The sequence below is a fragment of the Chlorocebus sabaeus genome, chromosome 24, assembly GCF_047675955.1.
Source record: "Chlorocebus sabaeus isolate Y175 chromosome 24, mChlSab1.0.hap1, whole genome shotgun sequence".
In the NCBI taxonomy this organism is placed as follows: Eukaryota; Metazoa; Chordata; class Mammalia; order Primates; family Cercopithecidae; genus Chlorocebus; species Chlorocebus sabaeus.
Window position 1 is genome coordinate 80,702,464 of NC_132927.1, and position 6,000 is coordinate 80,708,463.

The window sequence follows — 6,000 nt, forward strand, 5'->3', positions numbered from 1 at the left end:
GGGCTTGGGTTTATGGGCTCCCGGTCCCCAGCTCCTCTCCCGGTCCCCAGCTCCTCTCCCGGTCCCCAGCTCCTCTCCAGAAAGGCCAGGGCTGAGCTTCTGCTGGGGCTTGGATGCGATGGAGCAGGGGGATGGACTTCATGACCCCCGCCCTGAGAGCAGCCGGGGACTGGCCTAGGAGCCACAGTCTGTGTGTTTCCACCCAGGGCCTCAGGAAGGCCCCGGGAGCTGGCTCCCTCCGTGGGCGGGTGGTCATCCTTCAATCTTCGCTCCCGTGCCCCGGGTTCTGCCGTGCACTGGCATGGGGGTCGGCCCTGTGCCTGCTCCCAGGCTCCTAGAAGAGGAGACGGTGGGACACTGACCTTCTGGAATGCCAGGAAGGGAGGGAGCCCAGGATGGGCAGCTGAGGCCCCTGGGGTGGTCAGGCCAGTGCTGAGGCTGGGGACAGAGAAACTGTTGCCCCAAAGGGTGGAGGGGGCATGGGTGGAGTGGGCGGGAATGTTCCCTGCTGGTCCAGAGAGGTTGACCATTGTCCCCAGGGTGGTCTGGCACACCTGTGGTTGTGCCCAGGTAGGAAGGCTGCTGTGCCTTCTGGAAAGGCTGCTCCTGAAAAGGACACATCACCAGACATCTGCCCTTCGAGGGGCCTCTGCCTTGGAACAGTGGAGCTGCGACCTCCCTGCAGAGCAGGTGGGGGCAGAAGCAGCGCTGGGCACACCTGGCTGGGTGACGGCAGCCAGGGTGGTGAATTATTTAGAGTCGCCAAAGGTGTTGAGTTAGAAGCTAATTAAACAAGCTCTCCGCAGAGCAGCGCTGTAAAAGAATCATAAAACTCCAATCTCATTTGTTCCGCTCGGCTTGCACAGGTGCAGCACGCCCCATAAAAGGCGGCCAGCGCTGCACAGTCTGTGGGCAGCTTGCAAGTGTGCGGCCTTCAGCGGTGCTCTGCAGGGCCGTCCTGGCTGGCTAGGGCTGGGCCAGGCTGGAGAAAGCCCTGGGCGTGTGCTGGCAGCTGGGAGGCTGCGGCCCCCCAGGCAGCCCCTCGGTAGGGGCAGTTCTCACTCAGGGAGAAAGGGAGACCTATTGTGGAAAGGTGAGGTGGCTTCGCTAGCCTGCAGGCGACCCAGGGTCCCCTTTGTGGTGCTGCTGTCCTGCTGCCTTGGGTCTTGGAATGAGGCCTTCTGGTGCCCAAGCCACAGTGGGCAAGGCTGCTTCACCCTTGAGTTGTCATGGAGTGGGAGCGAGAAGCTGGGCTTGCAGAGGAAGGAGAGGGGTTTCTCTGTACTGGCCTGAGAGAGGACTCTGGGGTGGCGCTGTGGGCCGGGGCGCTGCTGGCCTCTGCCATGCACCTGCTGTGTGCGGCTCTGCACCAGGAGCCCAGACTGCAACGGGGGAGGGAACCTGCAATTCCCACACGCCTGCCATAGCTTGTCCAGCAGAGCCCAGCGGGGGGTCTGCCTCTGACACCTGAGGGAGGGATGCAGGCAGGAGGTGAGGGGACTGGTGCTTCTAAAGCCCGCCCACTCAGGCAGGGGGACGTGCCTTAGGGCTGAGTGTGAGGTGGGGGCTCAGAGCTTAGGCCCATGTGAGGGGCTGACTAAGCTCCAGGCTTTGCTTCGAGGGGTTTGGGTGGGTGTGTTTAGGCAAATCCCTTTAGCATCGGGGACTCGGGCTGCGTCCTCTGCAGCAGACGCCATATTGCCTCCTGGACCTCTCTCTACCATGCCTCTGTTTCCTCGTTTCCACCGCTGTCACGGAGGCAGTGTGACTGGACGCTGAGGGTGCAAGGCGCTCACCGCTGTCACGGAGGCAGTGTGACTGGTCACTGAGGGTGCAAGGCGCTCACCGCTGTCACGGAGGCAGTGTGACTGGACGCTGAGGGTGCAAGGCACTCTCTGCGTGTTGGGCTCCCTCGTGGCTGGCAGAGGCTCCGCATGCCCAGCGGGTTGCAGTTTGCAGACAGAGCTCACTTGGTTCCTGGGACCTGTGAATCCCTGCAGCGTGCCAGGGCATCCACTCAGTTGAAGGGTGGGATGGGACAGCTGGAGGTAAAGTGGGTACCGGGGTCATTCCTGCTACAGCCGGGTCTGTCTTTCTGGGTCTCTGACCTTCCAGAAGGACAGCTCTGCCCTGTGGGCCCCTCGGCACGCGCATGAAGCCTCTGGGGCCTGGACCATTCCCGTCCTATTGAGGGAGGATGCAGGGTGGAAAGTGCTCCCCCAGCAAGGTTGAAGGAAAAGCCGGTGGCCGTGATTTGCCATTGTCCCTGTCACCTGGGTGTCCTGAGACCCCCCTGGGGACCAGCCTTGGAGGGTCCAGCCTTAGCCGGACAGGCGGTGTCTGGTTGTGCAGGTTGATGGCCCAGCTCCTACCCTCATCGGCAGTTGGCTTTCATGAGCCTGCCACGCACTGTGCATACAGGCCAGGTCTGGTCACATCTGGAGTTTGGAGAGCCCAGCGGTGCCCCTCCTGGGCAGGACTAGGGGTCACCTAGGCCTCTCTGTAGCTCTGGAGGCCAAGGCAGGGCCGTGAGCAGTGGCCAGGGTCCTAGTGCTTATCTGGGATCTGCAGTCCAGCTTCGAGCCCCACACAGCAAGCCCAGGAGCCCGGGCTCCATCTGCAATGACAGGTGACAGGCAGACAGTGTGGGCACCCGGAGCGTGGGTGTGCATGCTGTGATTTGTTGTCATCTCAGCACAGAACAGGCTGATTTCTCCAGCCTGGGTGGCCTGCCGTTTGGTGTGGGGCCAGGGGACGCCATCGTGTGGCATGTCAGGCCTCTTTGTCTCCTGGTTGGAAGATGTTGATGGATTCTCTATTGCTCGTTTGATCAAATTGTCCAGAACACAAAGGGGGAGATTGTGGCAAAAGCCACATTTGGAAAAACAATTCCTCATCCTGACAGCAGTCCCTGGAGAGAGGGCTGGTCCCGCTGGGTCCCCAGCACAGAGACCGCTTGGAAATCTGGCTGGCAGGCGAGACCTGTAATTGGGGCTAGAGTGGGCTCCATGGCCAGGAGCAGGACAAGGAGAGGCAGCCCACCAAGGAAGATGCCCTGAGACCCTACCCTGAGATTCAGGATTTGTAGCAAGCGTGGCCTGTCACGTGGGAGCCACCTGCAAGTTCACGGGTAGAGGAATGCAGAATAAAGTGGGGTGATCTGCCATTCAGGCTCCTATAGCAAAACAGCCTGAGCAAGGGGCTATCGAGACTGACGTCTCCCACGTCTGGAGACTGGAAGGGAAGGACCCTGGCAGACGCCTTGTCTGTGAGGGCTGCTTTTGTTCTCCAGTTCAAGGATGGCTGTCTTCCGGCTGTGTCCTCACGTGGAGGACGGGGTGATGGAGCTCTCCAGGTTGTGTTTGTAAGTCCTTAACACCATTTCCGAGGGCTCCACCTCCATGACCCAATCAACTCCCAAAGGCCCTGCCTCCCAATTCCATCACGCTGGACCTGAGGTTTTCAACAAGGAATTTGGGGGTGACTCAAACGTGGAGACCATAGCAACGTCTGCCCTGCAAGTACAACACAGCAGATAACAAGACGAGCTAGGTCCTCAGCGAAAGACAGGCGATGTCCATAGCATCTGGGGCCTTCTGGCCACGGTAAACATGGATTCAACATGGTGCTCCTTGACTCAATAGACGTTGGGTCTTGTTGGTGGCACAGTTCCAGGTGGGTCTTCCTGGTTGAGGGCCCAGGGCCTTCCAGGACTCTGCCACCCTGTTGGGTCTCACTTCCACCTGAGGAGGGTGGAGAATCCTGATGGGAGGTGGAAATGGCCACATGGAGCTGTGACGGGTGGGGAGGGCAGCCGGGTCATGTGGGCAGACGCAAAGGCAGCCTGGGTGCTGCGGGCAGTCAGCCCTGTCCTCAGCAGTGTGCACAGTCGCTGGGGAGAAAAAGAGAAATCCCAGAGCTACGTGTGCCGTTCGATGCCATCCACGGAAACACACAAAGCACAGCTGCGTTTCCCTAGACACGAATGCATGAGGTGCACAGGGAATGTTCTGGAATGACACACACCGAGGGGAGAAGGGCTATCACCCTGGGGAGGCCACTTGGACCGAGGAAGGGGGAACAGGGGATTTCTGTGTCTATAAAGTTTGAATTTTCATTATATAAATTTATTCACAAATCATTTGCATAATTAAAAAAACAAACTGGAATACAGTATAAGAGGGGTATGATAAGAGGAATGAATTCAGAAGTGAGGTGTTAACTGGGGGCATTGATCCAGCAGCCTGGCCATCTCCAGCTCTCTCCTTCAAGCCACCTGCCAGGCCCCCAGGCTGTCAGGGACCCCAGGCCAGGCAGGTGATCAGAGCTTTCCAGTTCTGCCAGACTGAAGGGGTGGGCAGTGGGGAGCAGGTGCCTCTACCATCCCGTGGTCCCAGCTCCTCAGGCACCATCCTCCGTGGACAGCCCCTGCGACACCTCCCTGGGGTATAGTCCTGCACTGTGGACTGGTGCTGGGGCCAGGCCAGGTGCCGAACACAGGTGATGGAGCCATATCCCCCTCTCTCCCAGGATTCACGTCTGCAATACGGAAGGGAGACCCTTGGGAGCTCAGAGACTGCTGAGGCCCCTAGGCTCAGGTGAGTCCTGCCGGGCTGCGTTCCAGAGGGCAGACAGGAGGTGATGTGGGACTCAAGGCTCTGATGATAGCAGCTGCTGGAGAAAGAGTGGCATCAAAGTGGGACTGGGAGAAGGCTGGGTCCAGCTGCAATGCATGGATGGGTGAGGTGCTTGCTGGCTGGGAACCCAGCCTGCGGGGGCTTTGGTGATGAAGGTGTTTTTGGGTGGAGATGTCTTGGGGGAGGTGGCCTGGGGCAGCTCAGAGGCTGGCTGTGTCTTCCTGGCCCTGTCACCCTTAGCATGGGGTGTCCAGAGTTGTTGCCTTGTGGACCAAGACAGCCCACAGCCCATGGCAGCTTCCAGAGCCAGAAGAACAGGAGTCATCTCTGAAGAGCCCGGGGCTACCTCTTTGCTGATCTCATTGGCCAGAACTTTCTGGCTCTCACGCTCACCCCAAGGCCAATCACTAGCAAGATAAAAAAGCAGCACCCCTGCAGGGCCGAGACCAGCTATACCCTGGGCAGGGGAGGGGCTGCCCCTTCCTTACCTGAACTCAGTTAAATTTATTTTTATTTTTTAACATAAAGAAAAGGCAATGGGAATTCAGTGAGTGGACGACTAGCCACCTCTGTGGCTGCCTGCCGTGTGAGCGTGGGCCGTGTTCCGTCCTTGGTCTCCTCGTGGCTGCCTGCCGTGTGAGCGTGGGCCGTGTTCTGTCTTTGGTCTCCTCTGTGAAGCGGGAATAAAAGCAGGGACTAGGTTCTGACCCCTCAGACCTCGCTCCTGAGCTTTCCACGTCTGTATCCATTTGCTCTTCATCCCTACCCTCAAGACTTTCAGGATTCCGTCTGCAGATGAGGACTCAGAGGCCCCGCTTACGGGGCTGAGCTGAGGGGCCAGAGGTCCAGCCCAGAGGTCATTGGCTCCCTGGAGCTCTGGGAGCTCCCGGCTCCCAGCAGTGCGTGAATGTGCATGCGTGCGTGCGTGTGTGTGAATGTGTGCACGTGTGCATGCCTATGTGAAGTGTGTGCATGCATATGTGTGAATGTGTGCATGTGTGTGCATGTGTCAGGGACAAATACACATTAACGTGCCAGTGGCACGCCGTCCCCCCTCCATCATTCATTCACAGCCACATATGCATATGTGTGTGAATGTGTGTGTCGGGCATGTGTGCATGTCTGAGTGATTGTGCATGTCTGTGAATGTGTGTGTGCCTGTCTCTGTGCATGCATATATGAGAGTGTGCATGCATATCTGTGTGTATGCATGTCTGTGAATGTGTGTGCATATTTGCACATGTGTGCATGTCTGTGAAAGTGTGTGTGCATGCATATATGAGTGCATATGTGTATATCTGTGTGTGTCTACATGTCTGTGAATGTGTGTGCATGCATATATGAGTGTGTGTGCATATCTAAG

General features: G+C 58.3%; 1 long non-coding RNA gene across 1 annotated transcript in view; it reads left to right on the plus strand.

The window, feature by feature from the left end:
* Positions 1-5,485, plus strand: part of LOC119619092 (uncharacterized) — a 61,511-nt gene extending 56,026 nt beyond the window's left edge. Inside the window, exons 2-3 of the long non-coding RNA XR_005235540.2 lie at positions 4,531-4,598; positions 4,878-5,485. This is a non-coding gene — a long non-coding RNA (uncharacterized lncRNA). The remainder of the gene's footprint in view (positions 1-4,530; positions 4,599-4,877) is intronic.
* The last annotated feature ends 515 nt before the right edge of the window (positions 5,486-6,000 follow it).